The sequence below is a fragment of the Anomaloglossus baeobatrachus genome, chromosome 8 (genome assembly GCF_048569485.1).
Source record: "Anomaloglossus baeobatrachus isolate aAnoBae1 chromosome 8, aAnoBae1.hap1, whole genome shotgun sequence".
Lineage (NCBI taxonomy): Eukaryota > Metazoa > Chordata > Amphibia > Anura > Aromobatidae > Anomaloglossus > Anomaloglossus baeobatrachus.
The window spans coordinates 241,154,419-241,175,180 of NC_134360.1; the positions used below are offsets into that span (position 1 = coordinate 241,154,419).

Sequence of the window (20,762 nt, forward strand, 5' to 3'; positions counted from 1 at the left end):
GGCCAGCGGGAAATGAAGCCACACACACACACACCACGACTCCCACACAGCCCAACACAAACGCACACCGGCACACACAAGCCACCACGCACACACACCGCCGCACACACACACACACACACACAACAACCCCGCTCATATCAAATGTACCCCCCCACACACTCACACAACCACCCACACACGGGCGCACACACACACAGCCGTACACAAACACCCCCGCATACACACATCACCCCACAATCACACACCGCGGCACACAGACAAATACACACACCGCACAAAATACACCCCCCCCCACAACAATCACACATCGCCCCACATACGCATCGCAACACACACAACGCAATACAAACACACCGTGCAACACAAACACCGCCCTACACAGACACCCACATACCAGGATAGGGGCCATATAAGGATGGAGACTATACCAGGATGGGAAACAGACCAGGATGCTGCATACATAAGGATCCTGCCTATACCACGATGGGGCCATATACCAAGATGGGGCCACATACCAGCATCAACCCACATACCAGGATGGGGGCCATACAAGGATGGAGGGTATACCCGGATGGGACACAGACCAGGATGCTGCATACACAAGGATCCTACCTATACCACGATGGGGGCACATACCAGGATGGTGGCAATCACAGGATGGGGCCACATATCAGGATGGGGCCACATCACAGCATCAGCCCACATACCAGGATGGAGACTATACCAAAATGGGACACAGACCAGGGTGCTGCCTGTCTACACCAGATGGCACACACAGACCAGGATGGGGGCACATGTCAGGATGGTGGCTAGTGGCTACACCACGATGGGGGCACATACCAGCATGGGGCCACATCAAGCATCAGCCCACATACCTGGCCAACCCACACCTCCCAACGCCACAGCCTGCAACTCACCGCTGGCCACAGTGGAAAAGCGCAGCGGACAAGGCACAGGAGCGAGCAGCTGGCAGACAGGTACAAGGGACACCTTAGGAAACATTCTGGATGGTGCCTATACCGGGAGGCTGCCTTCACCAGATTGCGCACACAGACCAGGAGGGGGGCACATGTCAGGATGGTGGCTGCACCACAATGGGGGAACATACCAGCATGTGGCCACATCAAAGAATCAGCCCACATACGAGGATGAGGGCCATACAAGGATGGAGACTATACCAGGATGGGACACAGACCAGGATGCTGCATACACAAGGATCCTACCTATACCACGATGGGGGCACATACCAGGATGGTGGCAATCACAGGATGGGGCCACATATCAGGATGGGGCCACATCACAGCATCAGCCCACATACCAGGATGGAGACTATACCAAAATGGGACACAGACCAGGGTGCTGCCTGTCTACACCAGATGGCACACACAGACCAGGATGGGGGCACATGTCAGGATGGTGGCTAGTGGCTACACCACGATGGGGGCACATACCAGCATGGGGCCACATCAAGCATCAGCCCACATACCTGGCCAACCCACACCTCCCAACGCCACAGCCTGCAACTCACCGCTGGCCACAGTGGAAAAGCGCAGCGGACAAGGCACAGGAGCGAGCAGCTGGCGGACAGGTACAAGGGACACCTTAGGAAACATTCTGGATGGTGCCTATACCGGGAGGCTGCCTTCACCAGATTGCGCACACAGACCAGGAGGGGGGCACATGTCAGGATGGTGGCTGCACCACAATGGGGGAACATACCAGCATGTGGCCACATCAAAGAATCAGCCCACATACGAGGATGAGGGCCATACAAGGATGGAGACTATACCAGGATGGGACACAGACCAGGATGCTGCATACACAAGGATCTTGCCTATACCACGATGGGGGCACATACCAGGATGGCGGCAATCACAGGATGGGGCCACATACTCCGTGACATTGCCCTAACCTGACTTCTTTACTTGACTCTACTTGATCATTTGCTACCACTGTCTATGTGGGTATCTTTCACAGATTACGACAAACAACATTTAACCTTCCGGCCTTACAAGGGCTCCTTAAAGAAAAAACGCAACCCAGCAACACAACAAACCAGCAGCAGGAAGAAGCCAACAACAACTTCACAAGAAACACAATTCTACAAAGGAAGACCAGACAACCACACGAGCACGAACATCACACACAACCTCAAGAAGAAACCACACTACAACACAAGAACGCCTTACTAACCCCGGAAGCAGAATCTCAGACAACAGTCAGAAGAAGAGAATCTTCCACAAACTAAGGACACATATTTTTCAATGATATTGCTAAATCACACAGTATACTGTTAATGCAGTTAGTTCCCAACAATATTTAGTTACAGTTACATCTTTATGTTAAACATTCACAATTTTTAAACAATAATATTTATCTTTGACAAAAAATATATTGTGTCTTCCTTCCATTATTAGTCAAAAATCATACATTAACTACACAATAAATTCAAGAATACCCGATGCGTTACAATTGGGCCACCATCTAGTATTATATAAGGGCTGTGAGCTGGACCATCATAGTATATAGGGGCTGTGAGGTGGACCATCACATTATATAGGGACTGTGAGGTGGACAATCATATATAGGGGCTGTGAGGTGAACCACCATGCTGTATAAGGGGCTGTGAGGGAAACCATTATACTATATAGGGGCTCTGAGGTGACCCATCATATTATATAGGGGCTGTGATGTGGACCATTGTACTATATAGTGGCTGTGAAATGGACGATCATGCTACATAACGGTCACGTGGACAATCATACTATATAGGAGGTTGGGGGAGGACCATCATACTCTGTTGTGTCTATGGGGGAACCTCATAGTGTGTGGGGGATCTATCAAACTCTGTGGCTGTGGGAGGTCGATTACACTGTGTAGTGTGGTCATGGTGGACATTATACTCTATGGGGTGGCTGTGGTGGACATTATACTCTATGTGGTGGCGGAGGTGGACATTGTACTGTGTCAGACCTGGGCAAGGGGCGGCCCGCGGACCACATCCAGCTCGCCTACTGTCTGTGACCGGCCCGCCCATTAGATCAGAGTTGGAGACGTGGTGCCGCTTCTTCTGCCGGGCAGGAACTTTTCAAATGACACACGCGTGCTGTACTGACGACATCAGGGCGTGCGTTTGTCACAGAGAAAGCTGCCGTGCAGGGAACAGAGGACAGATTCCTGCGTTCCGCTGCTACACTGTGCGGAGCTTCAGGATCGGTCCTCTGTTCCCTGCGGCAGCTTTCTCTGTGACACACGCGCGCCCTGATGTTGGCAGTACAGCGCGTGTGTCATTTGAAAAGTTCCCGCCCGGCAGGAGAAGCAGCACCAGCCGGTGCCTGGACAGAGAGACGCAGCGGCGGGGGCAGGGGCCGTACAAGAACAACAGCGGCGCAGCCAGGGCCCGTACCAGGGAAGAAGCAGCTCAGCGGGAGACCCGTACGGAGGTTCCTGAGGAGGGAGAGGTGAGTGCTCACTAATAACCTGAGGGGGAGGGGAAGGGAAAGGGGGAGGGGGGGTAACTGGTGTAATATTTGGGTGTAGTCAGGGCTGTATTTTGCCTTCGTGCTGCCCTAGGCACTTTAAGTGGTCGCGCCCCTTAGTGACAACGTAACACTATGAGTTTTCCCACACGACATCTGTTTAAGGCAGATCTAGTCTGTAAAACACTTGAAAAAGTATCAATGAGAAACGAAGGGCACTAACCCCCCCCAATGGGGATCACCACAGGCACATCAAAACATAGCATGAGTATAAAATATTCCCACCACACCGTCCCTACTTATATACTGTGACTGTCACACTGCCCCTAATAAACTACACACTGTCCTTCCTTATAAATTATACCCACCACACCTTCCTCAATTATGAAATATGATCTGCACATTGACCTCACATCATGCTGCCCCCTCCTCACAATGTCCCATGCATGCTGCCCCCTCCTCACAATGTCCCATGCATGCTGCCCCCCTCCTCCCAATGTCCCATGCATGCTGCCCCCTCCTCACAGTGTCCCATGCATGCTGCCCCCTCCTCACAATGTCCCATGCATGCTGCCCCCTCCTCACAATGTCCCATGCATACTGCCCCCTCCTCACAATGTCCCATGCATGCTGCCCCCTCCTCACAATGTCCCATGCATGCTGCCCCCTCCTCACAATGTCCCATGCATGCTGCCCCCTCCTCCCAATGTCCTATGCATGCTGCCCCCTCCTCACAATGTCCCATGCATGCTTCCCCCTCCTCACAATGTCCCATGCATGGTTCCCCCTCCTCACAGTGTCCCATGCATGCTGCTCCCTCCTCACAATGTCCCATGCATGCTGCCCCCTCCTCACAGTTTCCCATGCATGCTGCCCCCTCCTCACAATGTCCCATGCATGCTGCCCCCTCCTCACAATGTCCCATGCATGCTGCCCCCTCCTCACAATGTCCCATGCATGCTGCCCCCTCCTCCCAATGTCCCATGCATGCTGCCCCCTCCTCACAATGTCCCATGCATGCTGCCCCCTCCTCCCAATGTCCCATGCATGCTGCCCCCTCCTCACAGTGTCCCATGCATGCTGCCCCCTCCTCACAATGTCCCATGCATGCTGCCCTCCCCTCACAATGTCCCATGCATGCTTCCCCCTCCTCACAATGTCCCATGCATGCTGCCCCCTCCTCCCAATGTCCCATGCATGCTGCCCCCTCCTCACAGTGTCCCATGCATGCTGCTCCCTCCTCACAATGTCCCATGCATGCTGCCCCCTCCTCACAGTGTCCCATGCATGCTGCCCCCTCCTCACAGTGTCCCATGCATGCTGCCCCCTCCTCACAATGTCCCATGCATGCTGCCCTCCCCTCACAATGTCCCATGCATGCTTCCCCCTCCTCACAATGTCCCATGCATGCTGCCCCCTCCTCACAATGTCCCATGCATGCTGCCCCCTCCTCACAGTTTCCCATGCATGCTGCCCCCTCCTCACAGTTTCCCATGCATGCTGCCCCCTCCTCACAATGCCCCATGCATGCTGCCCCCTTCTCACAATGTCCCATGCATGCTGCTCCCTCCTCACAATGTCCCATGCATGCTTCCCCCTCCTCACAGTGTCCCATGCATGCTGCCCCCCTCCTCACAATGTCCCATGCATGCTTCCCCCTCCTCACAATGTCCCATGCATGCTGCCCCCTCCCCACAGTGTCCCATGCATGCTGCCCCCTCCTCACAATGTCCCATGCATGCTGCCCCCTCCTCACAATGTCCCATGCATGCTGCACCCTCCTCACAATGTCCCATGCATGCTGCCCCCTCCTCACAATGTCCCATGCATGCTGCCCCCTCCTCACAATGTCCCATGCATGCTGCCCCCTCCTCACAGTGTCCCATGCATGCTGCCCCCTCCTCACAATGTCCCATGCATGCTGCCCTCCCCTCACAGTGTCCCATGCATGCTGCCCCCTCCTTACAGTGTCCCATGCATCCTGCCCCCTCTTCACAATGTCCCATGCATGCTGCCCTCCCCTCACAATGTCCCATGCATGCTTCCCCCTCCTCACAATGTCCCATGCATGCTGCCCCCTCCTCACAGTGTCCCATGCATGCTGCCCCCTCCTCACAATGTCCCATGCATGCTGCCCCCTCCTCCCAATGTCCCATGCATGCTGCCCCCTCCTCCCAATGTCCCATGCATGCTGCCCCTCTCCATGAGCTCCTAATGCTGCCTTCCTCTTTTCCATAATGACACCTCCATGCTGCCCCATTCATCATACTAAGACCACCACACTAACGCTTATGCTGAGACACCCCCCCACACACACACACTACCCCACTCTTGATATTGACTCCCCTACATTGCTCCACTCCATACTGAGCCCACACATGTTGCCCCTTCTCCATAATGAGCTCCCAATGCTGCCCCCCTCTCATTCTGAGTCCTTACACTCCCCCCATCGATTTTGTCATTGCACTATCCCTCAACCCTTGTCCTCTGTCTCTAGTATTGGCCCCTCTCTCCCATTCCCCCAGCAGCAGCCTTTCTCCCCCGCCTTCAGCAGCAGCCTCTCCCCCAGCATCAGCCTCTCTTCCCCAGCCCCCCAGCATCAACCTCTCTCCCCCCAGCGTCCCCCAGCATCAGCCTCTCTCCCCCAGCCTCCCCCAGTTTCAGCCTCTCTCCCCCAGCTTTCCCCAGCATCAGCCTCTTTCCCCCAGCTTCCCCCAGCATCAGCCTCTCTCCCCCAGCTTCCCCCAGCATGAGCCTCTCTGCCCCCAGCATCAGCCTCTCTGCCCCCAGCATCAGCCTTTCTCCTCCCAGCCTCCCCCCTCCCAGCCTCCCCCAGCATCAGCCTCCCCCCTCCCAGCCTCTCCCAGCATCAGCCTCCCCCAGCATCAGCCTCTGTCCTCCAAGCCTCCCCCAGCATCAGCCTCTCTTCTCCCAGCCTCCCCCAGCATCAGCCTCTCTCCTCCCAGCCTCCCTCAGCATCAGCTTCCCCCTCCCAGCCTTCCCCAGCATCAGCCTCCCCCAGCATCAGCCTCTCTCCTCCCAGCCTCCCCCAGCATCAGCCTCCCTCAGCATCAGCCTACCTCCTCCCAGCCTCCCCCAGCATCAGCCTACCTCCTCCCAGCCTCCCCCAGCATCAGCCTCCCCCCTCCTAGCCTCCCCCAGCATCAGCCTCTCTCCTCCCAGCCTCCCCCAGCATCAGCCTCCCTCAGCATTAGCCTCTCTCCTCCGAGCCTCCCGCAGCATCAGCCTCTCCAAGCATCAGCCTCCCTCAGCATCAGCCTCTTTCCTCCCAGCCTCCCCCAGCATCAGCCTCTCTCCTCCCAGCCTCTCCCAGCATCAGCCTCTCTCCTCCCAGCCTCCCCCAGCATCAGCCTCCCTCAGCATCAGCCTCCCTCCTCCCAGCCTCCCCCAGCATCAGCCTCTCTCCTCCCAGCCTCCCCCAGCATCAGCCTCTTTCCTCCCAGCCTCCCCCAGGATCAGCCTATCTCCTCCCAGCCTCCCCCAGCATCAGCCTCTCTCCTCCCAGCCTCTCTCCTCCCAGCCTCCCCCAGCATCAGCCTCTCTCCTCCCAGCCTCCCCCAGCATCAGCCTCTCTCCTCCCAGTCTCCCCCAGCATCAGCCTCCCTCAGCATCAGCCTCCCTCCTCCCAGCCTCCCCCAGCATCAGCCTCCCTCCTCCTAGCCTCCCCCAGCATCAGCCTTCCTCCTCCCAGCCTCCCCCAGCATCAGCCTCCCTTGTCCCAGCCTCCCCCAGCATCAGCCTCCCCCAGCATCAGCCTTTCCTCCCAGCCTCCCCCAGCATCAGCCTCCCTCAGCATAAGCCTCCCTCAGCATCAGCCTCCCCCAGCATCAGCCTCTCTCCTCCCAGCCTCCCCCAGCATCAGCCTCTCTCCTCCCAGCCTCCCCCAGCATCAGCCTCCCTCAGCATCAGCCTCCCTCCTCCCAGCCTCCCCCAGCATCAGCCTCCCTCTTCCTAGACTCCCCCAGCATCAGCCTTCCTCCTCCCAGCCTCCCCCAGCATCAGCCTCCCTTGTCCCAGCCTCCCCCAGCATCAGCCTCCCCCAGCATCAGCCTTTCCTCCCAGCCTCCCCCAGCATCAGCCTCCCTCAGCATCAGCCTCCCTCAGCATCAGCCTCCCCCAGCATCAGCCTCCCCACTCCCAGCCTCCCCCAGCATCAGCCTCCCTCCTCCCAGCCTCCCCCAGCGTCAGCCTCAGCCTCCCTCCTCCCAGCCTCCCCCAGCGTCAGACTCCCCCAGCATCAGCCTCCCCCCCTCCTAGCCTCCCCCAGCATCAGCCTCCCCCTCCCAGCCTCCCCCAGCATCAGCCTCCTTCCTCCTAGCCTCCCCCAGCATCAGCCTCCGCCAGCATCAGACTCTCTCCTCCCAGCCTCCCCCAGTATCAGCTTCTCTTCCCCCAAGTCTCCCCCAATATCAGCCTCTCTCCCCCCACCACATGCGCAGATCTCCAGTCTGCATTAGAGACACCCCCACGCTCCTTATGAATCTTCAGCTCTGCGAGCACTTACCTGCTCCAGGGCCCGCTGTCATCTTCCTGGCTCACGTGAGTATCCTCCTCTGACACCGGCTTCCATCGCGGCGTCCTCTGCGGCGTCCTGCTGTAAGCTCTGCATGTGAAATCCACACAGCATTGGACACAGCACAGAGAAAGGAACTGATTGGCGCGCCTGTGACCCCGGAAGTGCAGGCGCCGGCAGTTCCGGGGTCAATCAGCTCTCTGTGCCCGGCCGCCGCAGTTTGTCTGCATTTGTGTCTTAATTGATGCGGATACAAATAAATGGAGGCGCACCTCTCCCCCCTCCCCCCTCCGAAAATACAGCGGATTTAATGGATATGTAAAAAAAAAAAAAATAATTTTTTTTTACTGCTAGAAGGTGCCTCCCCCCCGCATCCTGACGCCCCAGGCACGGGACCACGGGTGCCTAATGGTAAATACGGCCCTGGGTGTAGTGATGTAGTATATGGGAATGTAATGATGTAGTTTTACAGGGGCAGTATATAGTGCTGTAATGTATTACAGGTGCAGTATATAGTGCTGTAATGTATTACAGGTGTAGTATATACTGCTGTAATGTATTACAGGGGCAGTATATAGTGCTGTAATGTATTACAGGGGCAGTATATAGTGCTGTAATGTATTACAGGGGCAGTATATTGTGCTGTAATGTATTACAGGGGCAGTATATAGTGCTGTAATGTATTATAGGTGCAGTATATAGTGCTGTAATGTATTACAGGTGCAGTGTATAGTGCTGTAATGTATTACAGGTGTAGTATATAGTGCTGTAATATTACAGGGGCAGTATATAGTGCTGTAATGTATTACAGGTGTAGTATATAGTGATGTAATGTATTACAGGTGCAGTATATAGTGCTGTAATGTATTACAGGGGCAGTATATAGTGATGTAATGTATTACAGGTGCAGTATATAGTGCTGTAATGTATTACAGGGGCAGTATATAGTGCTGTAATGTATTATAGGTGCAGTATATAGTGCTGTAATGTATTACAGGTGGAGTATATAGTGCTGTAATGTATTACAGGGGCAGTATATAGTGCTGTAATGTATTACAGGTGCAGTATATAGTGCTGTAATATATTACAGGTGCAGTATATAGTGCTGTAATGTATTACAGGGGCAGTATATAGTGATGTAATGTATTACAGGGGCAGTATATAGTGCTGTAATGTATTACAGGGGCAGTATATAGTGATGTGATGTATTACATGTGCAGTATATAGTGATGTAATGTATTACAGGGGCAGTATATAGTGCTGTAATGTATTACAGGGGCAGTATATAGTGCTGTAATGTATTACAGAGGCAGTATATAGTGCTGTAATGTATTACAGGTGCAGTATATAGTGCTGTAATATATTACAGGTGCAGTATATAGTGCTGTAATGTATTACAGGGGCAGTATATAGTGCTGTAATGTATTACAGGGGCAGTATATAGTGCTGTAATGTATTACAGGTGCAGTATATAGTGCTGTAATGTATTACAGGTGCAGTATATAGTGCTGTAATGTATTACAGGGGCAGTATATAGTGATGTAATGTATTACAGGGGCAGTATATAGTGCTGTAATGTATTACAGGGGCAGTATATAGTGATGTGATGTATTACATGTGCAGTATATAGTGATGTGATGTACTACATGTGCAGTATATAGTGATGTAATGTATTACAGGTGCAGTATATAGTGATGTAGTGTGTGTGTGTGTGTGTGTGTATATATATATATATATATATGTCACGCTCCCCGGGTCCTTGGCTCCCCTCCCCGGGTCCTCTGCTCCGCTCCCCGGGTCCTCAGCCCCGCTCCCCGGCTCACCTGCCACGCTCCCCGGGTCCTTGGCTCCGGTGCCCGTCCTTCCCAGGCCCCCTGGTCTCCGATCGCGGCGCCCGACGGCTTCCCAGGCCCTGGCCGGCTCCCCTGCGTCCTCTTCTCAGCCTCCTTCCCTGGCTTCTGGCACCCGGGCTGCGCGCATGCGCATTAGGGCGCGCGCGCGGTCACTGACCCTTTCTTAAAGGGCCAGCGTCCATTAACAGGAAATGAGGCTAAACAGGTACAGGGTATAAAGGGGTGTATTGTCCAAGAGGGCGGGGCCTGATCTTCGTGTTTTCCAAGCTAGGAGTCAGGTCTCCTTGTGTCTTCGTGCCATACTCACGTATCTCTCTTCTAGAGCTGATCCTGCCTCGCCATCCGGTCCTGCTGAATCCCGAACCCCGCACGCTGTCCGTCTGCCATCTGACAGTCCGTACCATCTCGGATCCCTGCGGTGACCCGTCATCTCGCTCCAAAGGTTCCGGACCCCGCCTGACATCACCCCGGCTTCCGAACCTGAGCTACGTCACCCGGACTACCATCTGTGACTCCGTGGTCCCAGGGACTTCTTTGTTACACTCACTGGCACGGACTGTTCTACTGCCCATAGTGCTTCAGCTACCGGACTCCTTACCACCATCTTAGAGTTCGGCCAAGTGGATCCACCTCCTGGGTCTGCCCGACCGCCTGGCCCTGACAGTAAGATCAGGGCATGGATCCCGCTGCAGCACTAGCAGCCTTGCAAGAGGAACTCCAACGCCAGCGTGAAGTCCAGACCCGCATGCTGAACTTTATGACTTCCGTGGACACCCGCCTGACCACGCTACAAGCGGCAGTCACGTCTTCGACATCCCAAGCCGCCACTAGTCAAGCCACGTCCCCCGCTCCCGTGGCTGCTTCTTCGGATGCTTCCAGACTGCGTTTGGCCTCACCACCCCGGTACGCCGGAGATCCCAAGTCCTGCAGGGGGTTTATAAACCAATGCTCCCTCCATTTCACGCAGCTGCCACATCTGTTTGCCTCCGACCAAGCCAAGGTCGCCTTCATCATGTCTCACCTGGAGGGCGAGGCACTGGCGTGGATGAACCCGTTGTGGGAGAAGGAGGACCCTATGACCAAGGATCTTCAAGAGTTCCTGCAGGCCTTTCGCAGCACCTTTGACGAGCCGGGACGCGCCTCTGCGTCTGCTTCATCCCTCCTCCGCTTACGTCAAGGAACACTGACGGTGGGCCAATACGCCATCCGTTTCCGCACTTTGGCTTCAGAACTCGGGTGGAATAATGAGGCCCTAACAGCCGCCTTCTGGGAAGGACTCTCGAGTCGCATCAAAGATGAGTTGGCGGGTCGTGACGTGCCCTCCACCCTAGATGCCCTGATTGCCCTAGCAACTCGAGTGGACATTCGTTTTCAGGAGCGCTCCAAAGAGCTGTCTCGTGAGAGACGTCCGGTACGGCATTCCTCTCCTCCACAGAAGCCCTCCGTATCTCAGTCATCAACAGCTGGGATTCCCGTCCACGAGCCCATGCAGATCGACCGAGTACGACAGTCTGAACAACGTCGAGCAGAGCGGCTCGCCAAGGGTCTCTGCTTTTACTGCGGAGAGGACACACACCTCCTACGCTCCTGTCCGGAAAGGCCGGGAAACTCCAAAGCCTAGGGTTGGTAGGAGAGGCCACCCTAGGTGCTGGGACTCTCTCAGACCCGGTTATGTGGACTGTGCAAGTGTCAACGGGAGAAACGCGCTTCACGGCTGAGGCATACCTCGACTCTGGAGCAGCAGGCAATTTCATCCAGCAGGCCACGGTGGACAAGTACCAGCTGCCTGTTACTCCACTCGAGAAGCCCCTTGTGATTGCCTCTGTGGATGGGAGACCCCTCTCTGATACCATCTCCTGGGTCACCAGTCCGGTCGAACTGCGTATCGGTGCCCTGCACACCGAGAACATCGCTCTCTACGTCCTTCCACACATGTCCCATCAAATCCTGCTGGGACTTCCCTGGTTGCGGACACACGAACCATCAGTCAGCTGGGGTACTGGCGAAATCACCCGATGGGGTCCTGCTTGTCATGAGAAGTGTCTGAAGTCCATACAACCCATCCGACGACCTCCGGTTCCAGAGAACCTACCGGAACTGCCTTCGGCCTATTGGTCCTTCGCAGACGTTTTTGACAAGAAGGAGTCTGAGGTACTTCCGCCACACCGTCCCTACGATTGTGCCATCGACCTGCTCCCAGGAACTACACCGCCTCGAGGACGGATATATCCGTTGTCTCCAGCCGAAACCAGGGCCATGTCTACCTACATCACAGAGAGCCTGGCAAGGGGATTCATCCGGAGATCCTCCTCTCCTGCGGGAGCAGGCTTCTTCTTCGTTAAGAAGAAAGAGGGTGACCTACGCCCATGCATCGACTACCGGGGTCTGAATCAGATCACCGTAAAAAACAAGTACCCTCTGCCGCTCATCCCCGAATTGTTCGACCGGCTCATAGGAGCCCGTGTGTTCACCAAGCTGGATCTTCGGGGTGCCTACAACCTAGTTCGTATCCGCTCTGGGGACGAATGGAAGACCGCGTTTAATACTCGCGATGGGCATTATGAATACTGCGTGATGCCCTTCGGCCTGTGTAATGCACCAGCAGTCTTCCAAGAATTGGTGAACGACATATTCCGGGACCTCCTCTACATCTGTGTAGTAGTTTATCTGGATGACATCCTTATCTTCTCTCCGGACCTCCAGACCCACAGAGAGAACGTACAGCTGGTTCTACAAAGACTGAGAGAGAATCGTCTCTACGCCAAATACGAGAAGTGTGTCTTTGAGCAGTCCTCTCTCCCTTTCCTGGGATACATCATCTCGGGCACTGGACTGCAGATGGATCCAAAGAAGGTCTCCTCCATACTCAACTGGCCTCCTCCTTCTGGACTGAAGGCAATCCAACGGTTCCTGGGATTCGCCAACTACTACCGCCAGTTTATCCCTCACTTCTCTGCCCTGACTGCTCCTCTCTCCGCTTTGACCAAAAAGGAGGCTAATCCAAAGGACTGGTCACCTGCGGCCGACGCCGCGTTTTGCTCACTGAAGCGAGCATTTGCCTCCGCTCCCGTACTCCACCGTCCGGAGTTAAACCGCCAGTTCACCTTGGAGGTGGATGCCTCTTCCTCGGGAGCCGGAGCAGTGCTCATGCAGAAGTCCTCCTCCGGCAAGATGGTGACGTGCGGTTTCTTCTCCAAGAGCTTCTCAGCGCCTGAACGTAATTACACCATCGGTGACCGAGAACTATTGGCGGTCAAACTGGCTCTGGAGGAGTGGCGCTACCTCCTGGAAGGAGCAGTGTACCCCGTGATTATCTACACGGACCACAAGAACCTGGAATACCTGCGGTCCGCTCAGCGACTGAACCCACGGCAAGCCAGGTGGTCCCTATTCTTTGCCAGGTTTGACTTCCAGCTCCATTTCCGACCCGCGGACAAGAATGTACGCGCTGATGCCTTGTCTAGGTCTTTCATGCCCATGGAGCAGGAGGAAGAGACTACCCAACCCATCATCTCTCCTAGCAAGATCATTCCGGTGGCCCCTGTCACCCTGGCCCAGATACCGCCCGGAAAGACCTATGTCTCTGAGACTGACAGGCAAAAAGTGTTACATTGGGGTCATGCCTCAAAAACAGCCGGTCATGCAGGCCAGAAGAGAACATGGGGTACGATTGTACGCCATTACTGGTGGCCATCCCTTCGCACGGACGTCGCTGCTTTTGTCTCTGCCTGCATCTCTTGTGCCAGGAACAAGACGCCCAAACACCTGCCCTATGGCCGTCTTCTGCCTCTGCCTATACCCTCAGTTCCGTGGCAACACATAGCGATGGATTTTATTACGGACTTGCCATTATCCTCTGGACACACAGTCATATGGGTCGTGGTGGACCGGTTCTCCAAAATGGCTCACTTCATCCCCATGGCTGGACTGCCCTCTGCTCAGGAACTCGCGGAAGCCTATATACATCACATCTTCCGCTTGCATGGCTTTCCATCCCACATCGTGTCCGACAGAGGAACTCAGTTCACCTCCCGCTTCTGGAGGGCGCTCTGCAAACATCTGGGAGTAACTCTGGACTTTTCTTCGGCATACCATCCTCAGTCTAATGGCCAAGTGGAGAGGGTCAATCAAATCTTGACATCCTTCTTACGTCACTATGTCAACGCCCATCACGACGACTGGTCCACGCTTCTGCCTTGGGCTGAATTCTCACATAACCACCACATCAGTGAGTCGTCCTCCAAGTCTCCCTTCCATGTCGTTTACGGACTTCAGCCCTCCGTCCCATTGCCTATATCCCCTTCTTCGGATGTCCCTGCGGCTGATACTGTAGCCCGTGACTTCGCTACCATTTGGGACTCTGTCAAGGCGTCCCTTGGACGCGCTTCCCAGCGGATGAAGAAACACGCTGACAAGAGGCGTCTGGACCCTCCGTGTTTCTCTCCTGGTGACCTGGTCTGGCTTGCTTCCCAGTACATCCGATTGAAGATACCTTCCTACAAGCTGGGTCCTCGCTACATCGGGCCGTTTAAGGTCCTCAGCAAGATCAATGAGGTCTCCTACAAGCTACAGCTCCCGGCCACGATGAGGATACCCAACTCATTCCACGTCTCCCTGCTCAAGCCGGTTGTCCTTGGTCCCTTCTCCGCTGCTGCCAGTCCGGCTCCTCCACCTATTGCCGATGACGACGTCTATGCGGTAAGGGATATCGTGGCCATGAAGACCGTACGAGGTCGACAGTTCTTCCTGGTGGACTGGGAGGGGTATGGTCCTGAGGATAGGTCCTGGGAGCCCAGGGAGAACGTGGGCACTCCTCTGATCCGTGCCTTCATGTCCCGGTTGCGGGGAGGGGGGCGTGGGGGGGGGGTACTGTCACGCTCCCCGGGTCCTTGGCTCCCCTCCCCGGGTCCTCTGCTCCGCTCCCCGGGTCCTCAGCCCCGCTCCCCGGCTCACCTGCCACGCTCCCCGGGTCCTTGGCTCCGGTGCCCGTCCTTCCCAGGCCCCCTGGTCTCCGATCGCGGCGCCCGACGGCTTCCCAGGCCCTGGCCGGCTCCCCTGCGTCCTCTTCTCAGCCTCCTTCCCTGGCTTCTGGCACCCGGGCTGCGTGCATGCGCATTAGGGCGCGCGCGCGGTCACTGACCCTTTCTTAAAGGGCCAGCGTCCATTAACAGGAAATGAGGCTAAACAGGTACAGGGTATAAAGGGGTGTATTGTCCAAGAGGGCGGGGCCTGATCTTCGTGTTTTCCAAGCTAGGAGTCAGGTCTCCTTGTGTCTTCGTGCCATACTCACGTATCTCTCTTCTAGAGCTGATCCTGCCTCGCCATCCGGTCCTGCTGAATCCCGAACCCCGCACGCTGTCCGTCTGCCATCTGACAGTCCGTACCATCTCGGATCCCTGCGGTGACCCGTCATCTCGCTCCAAAGGTTCCGGACCCCGCCTGACATCACCTCGGCTTCCGAACCTGAGCTACGTCACCCGGACTACCATCTGTGACTCCGTGGTCCCAGGGACTTCTTCGTTACACTCACTGGCACGGACTGTTCTACTGCCCATAGTGCTTCAGCTACCGGACTCCTTACCACCATCTTAGAGTTCGGCCAAGTGGATCCACCTCCTGGGTCTGCCCGACCGCCTGGCCCTGACAATATATATATATATATATATATATATTACACATACAGTATTGGGTAGAATTGAGTTAATTATATCAGTCCGGCCCTCTAAAAGGATCCCAAGTTCTCATGCGGCCCCATGAGAAATTTAATTGCCCACCCCTGTACTGTGTGAAGGTCTACGAGTTACATTATACTATGTTAGGTGTTGTGGTGACCATCATACTATAATGGGTAGTTATGGAGAACATCTTACTGTATGAGGGCTGTGGAGTCATCATCATACTGTATGGGGGGCTCTGATGGACATCATACTATATATAGGAGCCTGTGGTGGACATCATACTTTGTGGGGGGTCTGTGGTGCACACCATGGGGAGATAAGGTATGCACACCAGTTACGTTTTTTTAGGTTTTTTGCACCCAGTTCAGACATAGAATGGAGTTCCAAATGTTATTCCTTAATGTGGTGCACACCATACTGTATTAGGGGCCATGACGACATTCTTACTGTGTTGGGAGCTGTGGGGCATCATACGTTGTTTAAGTTTTGTGGGGCAATCATTCTGTGTGGATCATCACACCTTGTGGGGGCATAATACACTAATGTATATCAAACATGACAGGGATATCATAGTGAGTGATATCACTTAGGGGTTTCAGTAGGAGCAAAATAGCTGCATAACTGTTGCAATACATATCCTTGTTTCTTAAAAAACTGGAAGACATACCCTTCTTTGACTGCGACGTGAAAGGACTTTTTCTATGGGGCGCCTGTTATTTCTATGTACTCCTTGCTCAGGAGCCTTATTAAAATATAGAGGCACCGAGAGTCATTATTATAAGGATGCACAATGAGAGGGATCATTATAGGGGATGCAGCACAACTTGTGGGTTGTGTAGAGGTGGTGAAATATCAGGAGGGTCCTAGAAAAGAAGTAAATTAAAGGTGTCTGTGTGTTACATTTTGCAGGAACAAGTTATGGATGCAAGATGAGGTCATGGTGAATGGAAAAGGGAAAATAAATGACAATAATCAGTGAGAAGTTGAACATTACTGGTGCGAACCTGCACTGTACATACATACAATATATGGTCTGCAGAGCACTATGATATTACCATTATATGGTCACTGTATGGTGGTAATATTAGTCTTAGTATAGTGGCCTTGGTTAAAGGAGTTGAAGTTAAAATCTGCAGCAGTGGCGTAACTAGAGTTTGATGGGCCCTGGTTCAAAATTTGGACCGGGGTCCCCCTCCACATACGTCGACACTTAGGGTATGGGATAATGACACTGACACTTGGGGTACAGGATCATGACGCTGACACTTGGCTTTTAGCCACAGAACCAAGGTTTCCCATGATCTGAAATCCCTCTATCAGCACCCTGCTTTCAAACGATCTGATATCCATCTTGTCCTCAGCACCCAGCTTTCCCATATCAGAGCATGGGAAAGCTGGGTGCTGAGGGAAAGAGCCTTTTTCCCTCAGCACAAAACCTTTCCATCCCATGCTTGTATCTTTGTCCCTCCCTAGTATATAGTTCTCCAAATACTATAATGGCCCCCACAAAGCCTTCCATATAGTATAAAGGGTCCCACATAACCCTTCATATATTAGAATGTACCCCATAGTCCTCCATGTATTATAATGCATTTCCCATAGTCCTCCATATATTATACTGCACCACATAGTCCTCCATGTTTTATAACGCACCCCCATAGTCCATGTGTAAGGTAGCCTCCATAGTCATCCATATATTATAATGTAGCCCACATAGTCCTATATTATAATGCAGCCCCATAAATCATCATATTGTATTATGCAGCCCCATACTCCTTCATGTATAATGCACCCCTATATTCCATGTATAAGGTGTCCTTCATTTTGTATTATGCAGCCCCATACTCCTCCATGTGTCATGCAGCCAGCCCCCCTCCCAGGGCTTCCATGTGTCATGCAGCCAGCCCCCCCAGGGCCTCCATGTGTCATGCAGCCAGTAACCCCAGGGCCTCCATGTGTCATGCAGCCAGCCCCCCCAGGGCCTCTATGTGTCATGCAGCCAGCCCCCCCAGGGCCTCCATGTGTCATGCAGCCAGTAACCCCAGGGCCTCCATGTGTCATGCAGCCAGCCCCCCCCTGGGCCTCTTCGTGTCATGCAGCCAGTCAACCCAGGGCCTCCATGTGTCATGCAGCCAGCCCCCCCCCCCTTATCCCCAGGCCTCTACGTGTCATACAGCCAGCTAAATAAAAAAACAAGTACCTATCTTCTCCTTCCGACCCCTGCAACCGCGGTAGTTATGCCCCTGCCCCCATATATCACACACCCTGCTCCCCATACAGCCTGCACCCCCTATATCACACATACTACACCCCCATATGTCACACACCCTGCCCCACATATCTCACAGCCTGTACCCCAACTTACCCCTCCCAAACACTATGCACAACTTCACATACTTCTGTCACAGTCTGCACCCCTAATATGCCACTCACCCTGCAGCCCCCACTTTTCTCATTACCAGTCATGTGTCCAAATCTCCTTCCAGAATCAGTATCTCTTGCTTTCTGCCCGGCAAACCTGTGTCTCCTCCCACACAGTCACATGGGCATGACATCATCGCAGGTCCTGGTAGGATGGATTTCGTCTTCTGTGCAGGAGCAATTCTGCTCTGCTGCAGGTCAGAAACGCCTGGTGGGCCTCTCCAGGTCAGGGGCCCCTCTACTGACACCGGGCCCCCCTGGCGGTCGCGTAGTCGGCCACTACACAGCGCATCTCCTCTCTTAGGCTATGTGCCCACGCTAGAATGTCCCTGCGGATTTTTTTGCCTGAAAATCCGCGACTTTCGCGGCAAATCCGCACCCGCGGATTTGCCGCGGATTTGCCGCGGATTTACCGCGGATTTTGATGCGGATTTTTTTTTTTTTTCCCCATTCAAAGCCAAAAATCCGCACCAAATCTGCACCAAACAATTGACATGCTGCAGATTTTTCCGGATCAAAATCCGCGGCAAATCCGCCGCGGAAAAATCCGCAGCATGGGCACAGCATTTCCAAAATGCCATTGAAATGGCTTGGAAGTGCTGCTGCTGCAGATTTTCGGCAAATCCGCGGTAAATCCGCGGCAAAATCCGCGGTAAATCCTGTAGCGTGGGCACATAGCCTTACAGAGCGGCTGCCGTGCCCCTATAACCCTGAGACCGCGGTTGTTACGCCCCTGGTCTGCAGTAATCCATGTGACTGCAGATATCTGAATCCTGCCATACCTGTGTGCTGTGAGAATTCTCTGATGCCAATGCTGGGTTTTAGCAACCATGTGACCACAAGTATATGATTTGTGTACATGCGGACACATGCTGACTAGACGTGCACAACCTCACTCAATACAAGGGAAATTAGCAAAGCCGAGTATGTTTAATCGAAATGTGGCCGGAGATGTGGAAAAGCATGTTTGTGGTAAAATCACTGCGCACTGTGAGGATTCAGAAGTCTGAGGTCACATAGACTTTATCCTCAACCCCTTTAATGATCAGTATGGTGGTATATCACTATGATATCTAGTGATAATGTTTAGTTATGGTTTGTTCGTATTTGTCTGTTATCTTGCAATTTTATTATTGCGGTATTATTGACATTATTAGAAATATTGCTCTTGTAATTAATGTTGATTTTCTTCAGGCAGGATGATACTAGTAATGGATATCCCTATCTGGGGTCTCTGTGCCCTCAAATGTCAGGGCTGAATTTTAGTCCCAGTCCATCTCTGATCAAGACAGTACTCCCATAAAAGCCAGCTGTTCATAGGAGACCATGATTTTTGCTTTACACAGAAATACTGTGTAAAAATATCAGTAAAAAAAGTGGGTTTTTTTGTTTTTTTAATATATAAAAGTTAGAATCACTCTCTATTACTCTCATTAAAAATAAAGAAATAATAAAAAAAAAAAAGATAAATACACATAGATGCTATCGTTACATCTGTAAAAGTCTAATCTATCAAAATATAGATAGAAGGAAATACCTGATCAAGAAACGGCATAATGAAAAATAAATCAGGCCCTCCGAATCACAATTTTTCAGCTGCTGCAATACCTGAAACAAATGGAATAAGAAGTGATAAAAACATTGTATGGCTATGTTCACAAAGGGCTTTTTTGGTAAGTTTTTGCTGCATTTTTTAGGCCTGTTTCACAGGTCAGTGATTCTGTTACGTTTGTGCTTTTTTTAAAACGTACCAGAATCACTGACATACGCAGACCCATTATAATAAATGGGTCTGCTCACACATCAGTGATTTTTCACTGAACGTGTCTCCGTGCAGCGTACACCCTTGGCCGTGAATCTAAACGGAGACATGTCAGTTTTTGTCTGGCATCACTGATGACCCACGGATCACACTATGGTGTGATCCGTGTGTGATCAGTGAAACACGTACAAGAAAATCACGGACATATTAAATATTAAAAATTTTCAACTTACCTTGCCTGCGATTCGCTCTGCAGCCTCTGCTTTCGGCAGCTCCTGCCCGGCTCATGAATATTCATGAGTAGGAAAACCCGACCAGGAAGTAGCTGCTGAGAGCAGTGGGCGGACCCTGGAGAGCCGAGGAGTTCAGCACCATGGACAGCAGCAGTGAAGGCTGGTGAGTAATGTCCATATGCAATCACGGATCATGGATCACGGATTGCACATGGACAACCCACGTGTGCCGTGAATCACGGAACACGGAGGGACATGTGCGTGTTTTACACGTCAGTGAAGAACGTCTGTGTTTTTCACTGACGTGTGAAACGGGCCTTAGCTGCAGATTTGCCTTGGTTTTATGCAAATCCATGCTAATAAAAAGCTGCTTTTTACAGTCCCAGCAAAGTCTATGAGATTTCTGAAAACTCATACACACACACACACACACACACACACACACACATCAGGTTTTATTCCTGACTGTTTTGTCAAATACCTGCATTTTTGGTCAGGTTTTTAAAGAATGAGCATGTCAGTTCTTTGCTGCAAATTTGCTGTGTTTTTTCATTGATACAACCCATTTTGTAGAAAAAATGCAGCAAATCCGCACCAAATCTGCAGCAAAAACGCCACTGAAAACACATGAAAAACGCAGATTACTCAAATGAGATTTCCTGCCACAAGATCAGGTTCTGGTCAGGAAAAAAACCTTACCAAAAAAGCCCTGTGTGAAAATAGCCTATCTACTGTAAAATGGTATCAATAAAAACATCAGTTCAGGGTGCAAAAAACAGGACAACATAGAAGGAACAAG

The 20,762-nt window shown here is 52.8% G+C and overlaps 1 long non-coding RNA gene across 3 annotated transcripts in view; it reads right to left on the bottom strand.

Moving 5' to 3' along the window:
* LOC142248955 (uncharacterized) overlaps positions 1–20,762 on the bottom strand; it is a 447,867-nt gene that overhangs the window by 388,700 nt on the left and 38,405 nt on the right. For all 3 annotated transcript variants that reach the window (XR_012724968.1, XR_012724967.1, XR_012724966.1), the window contains one exon: positions 19,506–19,576. This is a non-coding gene — a long non-coding RNA (uncharacterized LOC142248955). The remainder of the gene's footprint in view (positions 1–19,505; positions 19,577–20,762) is intronic.